Source organism: Ictidomys tridecemlineatus, chromosome X (assembly GCF_052094955.1).
Source record: "Ictidomys tridecemlineatus isolate mIctTri1 chromosome X, mIctTri1.hap1, whole genome shotgun sequence".
NCBI classification, from domain to species: domain Eukaryota; kingdom Metazoa; phylum Chordata; class Mammalia; order Rodentia; family Sciuridae; genus Ictidomys; species Ictidomys tridecemlineatus.
This window is the reverse complement of record NC_135493.1, coordinates 12,811,219-12,825,921: the sequence shown is the minus strand read 5'-3', so window position 1 is coordinate 12,825,921 and position 14,703 is coordinate 12,811,219.

Sequence of the window (14,703 nt, the reverse complement as noted above, 5' to 3'; positions counted from 1 at the left end):
TTCTGTCTTCTCTCCTCCTCCCTCATAATCATCACAACCTATTTCACTTCTGTTCTTTCCCTGTCCACCATTGGAAAAATGTAAACATTTTTTGCAAACTTGCTATTTTTATTATAGACATACAGATCATATAATTTCTGTTTATTGTGATAATTATCATTGTAGATGTCATAGTATTTGGTTTAATGCTGTATAATTTTTGCATTGGTTGTTGTTATTATTTGTCTCCCCCTAAACAGTGAGGTACTGGAAACCTTCACACACACTATAAGTCCATAAGGTAGAAACTCTACTGCCTCAAATCCATACTGTTAGATGGGTAGACACACAAACAACATGAAAAATCAAGGAAACAAATCACCCCCAAGCAAACCAAAATTCTCCAATAACAGAATACATCAATACCACAGTGGAAGAAATGTCAGAAAAGGAGTTTAGAATGCACATAGTTAAACTGATCTGTGAAGTAAAAGATGATATAAAAGAGAAAATACAGATAGAAAAAGATCACTTCAATAAAGACATAGAGATTCTGAAAAAAAACACAGAAATCTTTGAAATGAAGGAATCAGTAAACTGGATTAAAAATTCAATAGAAAACATCAACAACAGACTAGACCACTTGGAAGACAGAACCTCAGGCATTGAAGACAAATATACAATCTTGAAAATAAAGTTGACCACTGAGAGAAGATGTTATAAAACCATGAATAAAACCTCCAAAAATTATGGGATAACATGAAAAGACCAAATTTAAGATTTATCACAATAGATGAAGGTACAGAGATACAAATCAAAGGAATGCACAATCTTTTCAATGAAATAATATCAGAAAATTTCCCAAATCTAAAAAATGAAATGGAAAATCAAATAAAGAGGCTTATAGGACCCTAAATGTGCAAAATTATAACAGACTCACACCAAGTCACATTATAATGAAAATGCCGAGCAGACAGAAAAAGGATCTAATTTTAAAGGCTGTGAGAGAAAAATATCAGATTACATATAGGGGGAAACCAATTTGGCTTTCAGATGATTTCTCAACCCAGATCCTCAAAGCTAGGAGATCCTAGAATAACATACCAATCTCTGAAAAAAAAAAAAAAGGATGCCAACTAAAAATCCTATATCCAGAAAAAGTAAGCTTCAGATTTGAAGATGAAATAAAACATCCCATGATAAACAAAAATTAAAAGAATTCACAACTGGAAAGCCTGCACTTCAGAATATTCTCCATCAAATACTCAATGAAGGTGAAATGAAAAAAAAAAGTGAAAACCAGTGAAGGGAGGAACTACACTAAAGGAATAGTTAATCAAACGAGAAACTAATCCAAATTAAAACCTAGCAATAAGCCAAAATGACTGGGAGCACAAATCATATATCAATAATAACCTTGAACATTAATGCCCTAAACTCATTAATCAAAGGACATAGACTAGCAGATTGGATTAAAAAACAAGACCCAATAATATGCTGGCTCCAAGAGATTCACTTCATAGACAAAGACATCCACTGTCTGAAGGTGAAAGGATAGGAAATAAACATATCTCTCACAAGGATCATGTAAATAAGTAGGGGTTTCTATCCTCTAAAATAAACCATGTTATGTAAGCTATATAATTGTGATTATATAATTGTAATATTACCTTAATATATTCTAGCACCTATAGGGTTGTTTGATAGCTCCCTTTCCATTATTATTAATTTTTTCTTAATTAGACTTGTTAGATTTTTTAAAAATGTTTTTTAGTTGTTGATGTACCTTTACTTTTTAAATTTATTTATATGTGGTGCTGAGAATCAAACCCAGTGCCTCACACATGCTAGACAAGTGCTTTGCCCCTGGGCCACAACCCCAGCCCCTAGACTTGGTAGATTTTTTTCAACTTTTAGCAGTATTATTTATTTTCTATTACACATTTTTCTGCTCCTACTTTTATTTTTCCTTCCTATTATCTAATTTGAAAATGATTTGTTAATCTAGCTTCTTTCTGATTCAAGAACTTTGTTATAAGTGTTCATCTGAGTACTATTTTGTCCCAGAGATTCTGATATTTTAACCTTTTATTATCACTTAGTTCAAAGCACTTTTTATTTACCTTCCTTGTGCTTTTTTTCTTTTATCTGGGAGATATTTATAAGTGTGCTGTTTAATTTTGAAATAGTTGAGATGTGGGGGTGGGGTTCTATATATTTTTATACAATATCTTTAGTTTGCTTATTTATTTTTATGTGGTGCTGAGGATTAAGCCCATTCCTCATTTGAGAGACAAGCACTCTGCCAACTGAGCCACAACCCCAGCCCAGCTCTATATATCTTATGGTGATTGATTTCTAATGTAATAAATCATGCAGGATTCTGCATGATTTGACATTTTAAATTTTTCTTTTTTAAATTTCTATTATTTTTTTAAAATTTTAAAAAATTTTTTTTAGTTGTAGATGGACACAATATTTTTATTTTATTTATCTATTTTTATGTGGTGCTGAGGATCAAACCCAGGTCCCCACACCAGCAAGGCAAGCAGCTTTACTGCTGAGCCATAATCCCAGTCTCAGATTTTTAAAATTTCTTAAAGCTTATTTTATGAAAGAATATAATCTATCCTTATTAATTTTCTACTTGTCATTTTTGTGTATAGTTCTTTATAAATAACAAATAGGTCAAGGTGGCTGATAATGTTTTAAAGCTTTCTATATCATTACTCTTTCCAGCAAAGTGAGGGGGCTTAAAATCTCCAAATATGATTGTGGATTTGCCTTTCTATTGTTATTAATTTTTACTTCATGTATTTTGAAATTTTATTATTAGGTACATACACATTTAGGATTGTTATACTTTCTTGAAGAAGTTACCCTATTATGGTTATGAAATGTTCCCCTTTATCTCTGAAAATGATTTTTATTGAAATTAATTTTATATTAATAGCTCTACTTCAGATTTCTTATGCTTATTTTTCCCTTCTTTTGCTTTTAACCTATTGGTATATTGATATTTAAAGTGTGACATATGTATAGAACATATAGTTATTAATTGCTTTTTCTACATGTTGAACACTTATACCTTTTAATTACAATATCTAATTCATTTATATTTAAATTAATGACTGATATTGTTGGAAAAAAAAGAACACCTGACATGGAGGTCAGTGGAAAATTGAGTAAATGATAGGTTTGATGATGTAATATTTTGGAAAATGGTTTGAGTAGTCCTGCCATTAGGCTCAGAGAGATTATTGGAATGTCTTTGTTGCAATTATTTATTCCCTCATTTATCATATGGTTCACAGCAACAGATTTATTTTATTGTTTGTTAACACTTTTTTGCAAATAAAAAATAGTATATATAACATATATGCGAATAATATATGCAAAATATATTATTTTTTACAGTCAATTACTTGGTCACATATCTAGACAATGGCAGAACTTAGATTTTCATCTGGGCATTCTGACTCTGAGAGTTGTCCTTTACCCTTCTCCTATTTTGACTCCAATATCATACTTATAATTAAAAAAAATTGCATGAGAGAACATGGCCACTGTGATTATTAATATGGATTGTCACTTGATTGGATTAGTAGATGCCTAGGATGAAGATGACTTTTGGGTGTGTCAGTGAGGGTGTTTCTAGAGGTGATTGGCATGTGGGACAGCAAACTGAAGGTACACCCTGAATGTGGGCAGCACAGTCCAATGGGCTGGGAGCCAAGATAGAACAAAAGGTGGAAAAAGGAGCCGTTTTTCTCGAGCAGGGCATGGAAGGGGGGATTCATTGCTGATGCTATCACTTCAGGACACTGGATTCCAGTTCCTTCACTCTTTCAATGTGGATTCTGATCACTGATTCGCCAGAGAGTTCCCAGGCCTTCAGTCTCAGACTGTGGCACATCATTGGCCCTTCTTGTTCTGAGGCTCCAGCTTCTTAGACTAAGCAGCTATTTGTTCCTTGCTCTTATGTGCAGACAGCCATTGTGGATGTCCAGCTTCTGAGCATATAAGCTGACTTCTTAAATCCCCTTGTATAAATACACACACAAACACACACACACACACACACACACACACACACACACACACACACCCTATTGGCTCTGTTTCTCTAGAAAACCCTGACTAATACAGTCACTACACCTTAACTCAAAACTTTATGGTGAACATTTTGAAAGCATAATACCTTAAAACAGTCATACCTAAAACAGATATTGTAGGAAAACGTTTTTCTTTGTCATAGCTCTAGCAAGTAAGGTCTCCCTAAATATGACAATGGAGGATGAGACATTTGGATCTAAATAGATAAACCTTTGAATGGACTCTTGGATATTTGTGTCTCTTTGTCTGGTCAAATGCTCTCAAAAGGATGAGATACACTACAATTTACTCCCTGAAATGATTTAATTAAGTCAGAACACAGAGACTTAGATTTTTGCATGATTTTATTTATTCTGGGATAATGAAAATAATTCACATATCAAATTCTTGGTAGTTCATATTTAATGGTGGTAGTTGGGGGAAAGGAGGATTTTGCCTTCCAAGTGAAACATTAAGGTTGAAAACAGGATAAAAAGAAGAAATATTACTTTAGACCTGTTAGAATTATATATTATTTCCACATCTTTCCTAGTATGCTATTAATTTTTGCCATAAATTAAAATATATTTACATCAATAAATACTCATAGTCACAAGAAATAACATCTAGGGCTGGGGCTGTGGCTCAAGTGGTAGCGCGCTCGCCTGGCATGCGTGCGACCCTGGTTCGATCCTCAGTACCACATACAAATAAAATAAAGATGTTGTGTCCACCGAGAACTAAAAAAAAATATTAAAAAATCCTCTCTCTCTCTTTAAAAAAAGAAAAAAAGAAATAACATCTATATATTTATTATTAAAATTCTGTATTATGGAGAAGTTCTGGGTAGCAGACAATAATGGCAGCCAAGGGTGTCCCAATATCTCAATATTCTCTCCAAAAGCAATGCAGAACAACAAGAAGAGAGAAATAAAACCCAAGTCATACCCTCATAATAACTGAGGAGAAAGAATACCCAAACTTCAAAATAACTAATTAAAAGGAGAAGTAACACCAAATTACAGTGTACTGTCTCTCATGCTCCTTTCCTCCTCCCACATGCCCTGCTACCAGGCTTTGTGGTGAGCACAGCACACTGACAAATCCTGGGTGGAAAACAGAAGAGGAAAAATAGTTAAAGGGCTTAATGGTATGTAAAATCACCACCAGAAAGACTCAGTTCACCTTAATTTAAAAAAAATGTCAAGGTGGATCATAGCATACACTTTAAGGAAGAGATTTAAAAGCATGTGTGATTTGAAGGAGCCGTCTTTGAAACAGATAGCTTATGGTAAAGAAAAAAGGTAAAAAGCAATAAAGAAGAACACATTGGCAATTTAATGGTGAAGGGAAAAAAAGAAAAAGACAAAGTGTGTGTCCAAAAAGACAAAGGAGAACCACAATAAAAGAGAACACAAAAATACTTCCCCATCACCAAAGCCTAAAACATGTACTAGATACATGGACTTTGCTGTGCTGACGGAAGAGGGCGCCATTAAAGTGGGAATCGCATAAAATACCATAATATCACAATATGAACAGCAACAACAACAATAAAAAGATTAACAGATCTATACAGAAGTGTTTCTGAGAGGGAAACTTTTGGTACTAAATACTTAAAATAGAAGAGAGGAAGGACTCAAATTAGTAATTCAAATGATCTCTCAGAAAACCAAAGAAGAGAAAAATAAACCCAAGGAAAGCAGAAGAAAGGAAATAAATAAGAGCAGGAATAAATGAAATTGAAAATAGGAAAACAATACAGAAAATCAATAAAACAAAGATAGTTCTTTGAAAATATCAATAAAATTGATAATTTTCTAAAAGCCTAAATATAAAGAGGAAAGACACAAATTACCAATATCAGGAATGAAATAGGGGTTATTACTACAGATCCTTCAGCCATTAAAAAATAGTGAAGCAATATTATAAAAACTCTACTCATTTAAATTTTTAAAACTTAGATGAAATTGGTCAATTCCTTGAAAATATAAACTACCAAGACTCAAACAATATAAAATAGAAAATGAATAGTCCTATAATTATTTAAAAAGTTGAATCCATATTTTAAAAGTTTTCATAAAGAAATCCCCAGACCTAAGTCATTTCGCTGGTCAATTCTCCCAACTATTTGAGAAAATTTAGCATCAAAAAAATGGAAAACTAGGAACTGTAGCTCAGTGGTAGAGTGCTTGCCTAGCATGTGGGAGGCACTGGGTTTGATTCTTGGCACCACATATAAATAAAATAAAGGCATTCTGTCTGACAATCTACAACTACAAAATTTTTTTTAAAAAATAGAAAACTACAGATTAGTGTTTGTTATGATATTAGAAACAAAAATTTTTAATGAAATACTAGAAAATCTAATCAAGCAATATCTAAAATGAGTTATATACCATGATTGAATGGGGTTTATTTTAGGAATGCAAGGCTGGTTCAATATTAGAAAATAAATGTAATCTTCCATATCAATAGGAAAAAGGAGAAGATTTGCACAATCATATCAACTGATACAGAACATTCATTTGACAACATTTGACACCATTCATGATATATGATGTGAGATTATATATATATATATATATATATATATATATATATAAATTTGGTACTGGAAATTGAACCCAAATTCCTTTTTTTAAAAATAAAGAAGTGTCCAAATTTCCCCAAACCCTGGACCACACATTTTTCCTTTTTGAAAGAGAGAGAGAGAGAGAGAGAGAGAGAGAGAGAGAGAGAGAGAGAGAGAGAATTTTTAGAAATATTTATTTATTTATTTATTTATTTTAGGCAGAGACAACATCTTTGTTTGTATGTGGTGCTGAGGATCGAATCCAGGTGGCATGCATGCCAGGCCACATCCCCAGCCCCCCAAATTCCTTTACCACTAAAAAGATAGAGAAAAAAAGACATAAATTACCAATATCAGGAATGAAACGGGATATTACTACATTCCCAGTCCTTTTTAATTTTTATTTTGAGACAGGTTCTCACTAAGTTGCTAAGGCTGGCCTCAAAATTGTGATCTTCCTGCCTCAGCCTACCAAGTTGCTGAGATTATATGCATTTGCCACTGCACCTTACCCATTCATGATTTTTAAAAGAACTTCTTAGAGGGACTGAGGATGTAGCTCAGTGGTGAGTGCTTATCTATCACGTGAGGCTTGGGATCAATCTCTAGCACTGGAGACGAAAACAAGAACTCTCAGAAAGTGGTGAAAGACTGAGTATTTATGAATGAGAGCAAGTATCTCTGCTTTCACCATTTTTATTTATCATAATAGTGGAAGCCCTAGCCAGATCAATAAGGCACTAAGAGCAAGTAAAAGTTATGCATATTGGAGAGGAATATTTTCAGGTTACATGATTGTCTTTGTAGAAAATTCCAAGGAATAGACAACAAAGTTTGTAGAAGAAATGAGTTCAGGAAGATGACAGTATATGAGATCAGCACACACAAATTGACCATATTTCTATATATTAGCAAAGAACATGTAGAAACCAAAATTAAAAATATGTTACCACTTATGATCACCTTAAATAATTGGAATATCTAGGCACTGTCCAAGGATCACTGCTATCTAATTTCAGAATATTTTCATCACCCTAAAAAAGAAATCTTGTACTCGTTAGCAGTCATTCACTAATACCCCACTTTCTCCTTCCTTAGCTGCATTCTATTTCTATGGATATCTTTGTTCTGGACATTTCATATGAATGGAATTTCATAATATGTGGTATTTATGTCTAACTTTTTTCTACTTTGGGCTATTATGAATAATACTGCTATAAATATTTCTGTACAAGTTTTGTGTTGACATATGTTTTGAATTATCTGGGAGTCAAAATTCTGGGTCAAATGGGAACTCTGTATTTGACATTTTTTGAGGAATTGTCCAACTGTTTCACAAAACTGATACATTATTTTATATTCCCACCGGTACTGCTTGAGGGTTTGAATTTCTACACATTCTCATCAACACTTGCCATTTTCTATCTTTTTTATTTTGTACTAGTGGGCACAATATGTTATCTCATTAGGGTTTTGATTTTCATTTCTGTGTTGATTAGTGATATTGAATACATTTTCATGTGCCTATTGGTTATTTGTGCATCTTTGAAGGATTGTTTTCTAAAATCCTTTGCTACTTTTTCAATTGGGTTATTTATATTTTATTATTATTTTCATTTATTTTTTTAGTTGTAGTTGGGCATAATAACTTTATTTTATTTATTTATTTTTATGTGGTACTGAGGATCAAACCCAGAGCTTCCAACATGCTAAGCGAGCACTCTACCACTGAGCCACAACCTCAGCCCCATATATTTTTATTATTGAATAAAAGTGCTCCTGTTTTTTTTTTTCCTACAGTGCTGGGTATTGGACCTAGGACCTCACACATGCAAGGCAAGCATGCTACCACTTGAGCTATATACCCAGCCCTGAAAGTGCTCTTTATATATTTAGGACACAAGTTCCCTATTAGATATATAATTTTCCATGTTTTCTTTTGTTCTATGAATTGAATTTTTACATTCCTGCTATTGGTTTTTGAAGCAAAAAAGATATTTAAATTTGATGACGTTCAATTTATCTGTTTCTCTTTGTTTGCACTTTGGGTGCCATATCTAAGAAAATTACTTAGTCCAACTGAACAACTTAAGGGGGGAAATGAACCTAGCCTAAACCTCACACAATATACAAAAATTAAGACAAAATGGATCGTAAATTTACATGTAAACATAAAATTATGAAACATTTTATATAAAACAGTAGACTATCTTTGGGAAAGAGGGCTAGATGAATAATTTATATAAGAAAAATTCTGATGAGTCTTCTTTGCCTGTAAAAGCAACCTACTCACCATAGTAGAAGCACCTTTTCCACACCAATCTGAGGGTCTTGACTATACATTACCTAAGGAAATTGTAATAGCTTCTTTTGAGGTACTTGCCATGTATGAGAATATTTATTCTCCTTATGACCCACTCTCACTGCAGCTCTTTACTTTTAAACCTATAACTAGACTTAAGTCCCAGCAGGCACCTAAAGGTGGTTACAAAATGTGACATGAGAATATTCACTACATTATAAAATAACTATTTGAGTGTTTTAAGTTAAAAGACAAAAATATGGGGAACATATGTGGGATAATGGTGGAAGGAACATAAAGTTGAATTAGTTTAAATTTATTCTAACATGAGCTCAGTAAGCATAGATTTACATTTAATGTTGCAGCTTGTAGAATTAGAAGGATTTTTAACAATCTGCTTGGCTTGTTGACTGAAACATAAACCCAAAGCAGGACCATGGTGAATGAATATGAAATCTCAGAACTATCTTGGTTAATGTAGTAGAAGGCATTGAGAGGCTTTGGGAGATTGGAATGTTAGAGTGAATTTGTTACTTAAGACTTACTCAATCATACTAGGAGAAAAAATGTTCACCATAACTGTGAGAAATAAGTTTTTGAGAAGAAAATGGCATCTTTGAAGAACTCTGTGATAGCTTTTCTGTAAATCTCAAGCTTTATAGTGGGGAGAGCAGTCACTAAATTGGGAAATGCAACAGGAGTCATTGGATTCCCAAGGGGTAGGAGTTAAATGTCTTTCAATTGTTAAAGGCAAGCTATGAGTGGCTAATGTAACAAATAGCAGAATCAAAGGATTAGTCAGAATATACTAGCCTGCACAGACCTATAATATTGGCTAATTGATCATGGTATTACTAGAATTAAAATAGATGGAAGCCTACTAAATCTTTACATGATCTATATAAGAAAAAGTCATATATATATATAAACATGAATCATAAAAGTAGAGTCATGGCCCCCTTCAATCAATTCCCATACTCCATCCAGTTAATAGATCCATAATTTCTTGAAGGAAGCAGAGGCTGTGTTCCCCTAGAAAGGACCAAGTACACTACCAAATCTTATACTGTTAATCCTTCTTCCCGTCTTCCTGTCTTAGTCTGTTTTCTCCTGCTATAACAGAATGCCACAGACTGGGTAATTTTAATTTTGGAAGCTGGGAAGTCCAAGAGCATGGCACCAACATCTGATGAAGGCCTTCTTCCTGTATTATAAACATGGCATAAGAGCAAGTGAGCATGCACAAGACAGAAAGAGGGTGGAAGCATGAAAATACAGTATGCAAGATATATGTCACTTTTATAACAGTCACTCCTACAGTGAGTAAGCCATTCCTATGATAATGCCATGAATCCATTCATGACCTAATCACCTCTTAAAGATTCTACCTCCCAGTTTGGTTAAAACAGAAATCAAAATTTCAACATGGGTTTTGGAGAGGCCATTTGAATTAAATTGGCCCAGAGGAACCTATGGCATTTTACCAGGGTAACTGTGCATTGAGGAAAAGGAAATAATCTGACCTACTCGACACTTGTTCTGAGCTGAAATTGATTCCAGGAGACCCAAAATGTCATTTTGGCTAACTGGCTTATGGAGGTCACATGATCTATTAAGTTTTAGTTCACATCCATCAAAAACCACTGAAATAATCACGACACAATTCTGTGGTTCTTTCTTAAGATCCAGAATATATGATTGGAATACTCAGAAGCTGGCTCAATCCCCACATTTATCCTATGACTTGTGGAATAAGGGGTACTAAGGAGGAAAAGGCTAAGTGGAAGCCACTTAAACTGCCTTTACTTAGGAAAATACTAAACCAAAAGCAATAATGTACTCCTAGAGGGATTGAAGAGATTATTGCCACCATCAAGAACTCTAAAATACAGGTGTGGTGATTTCTATTATATCTTCATTCTGTTTGCCTTTTTTGTCTTTGCAGAAGACAGATGGATTTGGGGCATAGAAAATAGGTTATCATATGCTTAACCAGATGGTGAATTCAATTGCAGCTGTTACACCAGATGTGGTTTCATTGCCTGAGCAATTAACACATTTCCTGGTAACTTGTATATAGCTACTGATCCACAAAATGAAAGAATAAAAAGGAAAAGAAAAAAAGGGCATATACAACACTTCTATATTATATTATTCAGATGACTCAGTCCTCAAAGACCTATTTCATGCAAAGTTCTTGGTTTCACATATGTTGGGGATGTGAGGGCTGGAGGGTGGAGGGGTAGAAGAGAAAAAAACCAACCAACCAACCAACAAAAAACTCAAAGGAAGAAACCAGGGTTGAAGCTAGCTTTAGAGAGCCATATCTTTCCTGCTTCTCTTCTCATCCAGTAGGTGGTGTCATCTGTTGTAAGCAGGTGTCTCTGCCCTCCGGATGGTGGAGGTAACCAGGGTGGGAAGACGGGTCCTTGCGCAGAGCGCTTGGATGCTGGGAGTGGCACCCGCCAGTCCCTGCAGAAAGACTCCATCTGGCGGGTCTCTTTTGGGGACTGCTCGCTCAAATGACGTGAGTTCCTGGTACTATCTCCCTCTCTTGCCTGGAGATTTCCTAGTTCCTGGTCTCTCCTTCTCCCCTAGCAGTTCCCAATTGAGGAAACTCTCACCCCAGGCCTTCCATGGCCATCTCCCTGGTCACACTGCACACCTGTGTTGGGCAACTACAGTGTTGGGTTACCTCCACTGGGGAGGGGGGAAGGTTGGAAATCTGGTACCTGGATGCCCATCTGGGAACTGACCCCCAGCTAAATGGTGAGAATGTTGAGGAAAGATGGCGGTGGTCTGCTTTCAGCGCCGGGTTGCCTGGTGAGGAGGAGGGAGCCTGGTGAGGTGGGGGGAGCCAGGTGATGGTGTTGTGCTGTGGGTAGGTAGCAGCTGAGTGACTTGTGTGGGAATGGAGTAAAGTCTTGGCGGTCTATAGATGTGTTGATAGGTGGTTCTTGAAAGGCAACTGACTCTCCCAAGACTAAGAGATTTTATTGGGGGGCTGCCTGAAGAAGAAGAAAAGGAGAGGAGGAGGGCAGAGAGAAAGAGAAAGAGAGCAGAGAGGAGAGAAGGAAGAGGAAGAGGGCAGAGAGGAAGAGGGCAGAGAGCGTGAGCGTGCAAGTTTGGGCTTAAGAAGGGTTGCGTAGGGGACGTGGCAGGTGCTGATTGGCAGGGTGACTCAGGAACAGCTAGCGGACACTGTGTCCTGTGGAGATTGGTGGAGGAAACCTTTGAATTTGGCGCTCTTGGCTTGGAGCCCTTCGGAGAGGAGGGGGAAGGGGAAGAGAGTAGTGATGTTCCCCTGAGATGGAAATTACTTCAGCAGTTCTGCTAAGGCGCTTGCCTAGTCTTTCGTGGACTGGAACTTCGGGTTTTGGGTCCTGCTCCAACGCCGGGCATCCTACTCAAATGCTGAGGCCTGCAGCCCTGAATTGGGTCACAACACCGGTGATTTTTCTGAAGAGCAGCCGGATAGGGGTCCTCTAACACTCTTGGAGATGTAGTATTCTGACTAGGCAAGATCTGTGGGGTCTGGCTGAGCGGGCACAGGGTGGCTCTCTCCCTTCCTGCCACCATAATGAATCCTCTCCCCTTTGCCTATTTATTGATTGCCCTACCCTCTTCTTGACTTTGAGACAGCACCTTGCTAAGTTGCTGAAGCTGGACTTGAACTTGTGATTCTCCTGCCTCAGTCTTCCCAGTAGCTGGGATTCCAGGCCTGCACCACCACATCTGACAATAATTGCACACTTTAAATATGTAAGTTTGTGTTAAGTGAATTATAGCTTGATAAATTTTTAAAAATATTTATTTTTTAGTTATCATTGGACACAATACCTTTATTTGACTTATTTATTTTTATGTGGTGCTGTGGATCGAACCCAGGGTCTCGCACGTGCAAGGCAAGTGCTTTACAGCTGAGCCACAACCCCAGCCCGTAGCTTGATAAATTTGCTGTAAAAATTACATAGTGCTTGCTATCTTTTAGAGTCTAGTGTTGCCATTTAGAGTTTTCTCCTCTACATTTTCCTAGCCTTTCCCTTGGGAATTTTTCAAAGAAATGATATGATTAATGCTTAAGTGCAACATTTTGAAGCCAGGCTACCTAGACTTCAGATCCTGGATTTACCACTTTCTAGTTTTGTCATCTTGGACACATTGCTTAGCCTTTGTGTACCCCAGTTTTTTTCACTAATAACACGTACATAATAATAATAGTGGACTGGAGTTGTGGCTTAGTGGCAGAGCGCTTGCCTCGCAAGTGTGAGACACTGGGTTCGATCCTCAGTATCACATAAAAATGAACAAATAAAATAATAAAGGTATTGTGACCATCTACAACTAAAAATTTTTAAGAAATAGTAGCATCTACCCCATAGGGTTGCTTAGAATATTAAATGACTGAGTCCATATAAAAGTACCTATAGGGGCTATGTCTGTAGCTAAATGATAGCGCACTTACCTAGCCTGCAGAAGCCCTGGGTTGAATTTCTGGTACTGAGAGGGAGGGACGGAGGGAGAGAGAGAGAGAGAGAGAGAGAGAGAGAGAGAGAGAGAGAGAGAGAGAGAGAGAGAGAGAGAGAAAAGCAAAGTACACCTACAGCAGTAATAAGCACAGCATTGACAATTATTATTTGTTAGCCAAATATTAGACCTGGAAGGGCTTCTAAACTTTTAATTTTTCCTCCTATATTCCATTTCTTTGGTTTAGTGTGTGTGTGTGTGAGTGTGTGTGTGTGTGTGTGTGTGTGTGTGTGTGTGTGTGTGTTACTGGGAATGAAATGAAATGCATGCCAGGTATGCCCCAGCCCTGATTCTTCCTACCATTCTTTGTGTCGATTTATTTTTTTCTTAAATCCGTCTTGAGCAATTTTCTAGCTTTATCTTTCAACCTTTTTATTCCAGCTATCATGCAAACAATTTTTTTAAAAAAACATTGGTACTGAGGATTGAATCCAAGGGTGTTCTACCACTGAGCTACATTCCCAGACACCTTTATAATTTATTTATTTATTTATATTTTGGGGGGATAGGGTCTTGATAAGTTTCCCAGGTTAGCCTTGAATATGGGATCCTCTTGCCTCAGCCTCCCAATTCATTGTGTTTACAGGCATGCACCACCACACCTGGCATCCTGTGTATAATTTTGGAGGGGTGGTCCCAGGGATTGAATTCAGGGGCACTTGACCACTGAGCCACATCCCCAGCCCTATTTTGTATTTTATTTAGAGACAGGGTCTCACTCAGTTGCTTAGCACCTCACTAAATTGCTGAGGCTGGCTTTGAACTCGCAATCCTCCTGCCTCAGCCTCCCAAGCTGCTGGAATTACAGGCATGTGTCACCGCGCCTGGCTCCCATTTTTATTTAGGTAATATTTTCTTTTACTAAAAACTCATGAGTATTCTTTAGATATAAGTCTGATATCAGATATATTTGTAAATATTTTCAACCATTCTATGGGTTTTCTATCTCTTTCTTGATAGCATCCTTAGAAATACAAAAGTGTTTAATACTGATAAAGTCCCATTTGTGTATTTATTCTTTGATTTCTTGTGTTTTAGGTGTCATATCTAAGAAATCATTGTCTAATCTAAGATCAAGAAGATTTATATGAATGTTTTATTCTCTAAGGACTTTATAAATTCTAGACTTTAGCTCTTGCATTTGGGTCATTTGTCCATAGGGGAGTTTTTGTGTATGGTGTGACTTAAGGGTTCAGCTTCATTATTTTGTTTGTGTTTGTCTGAG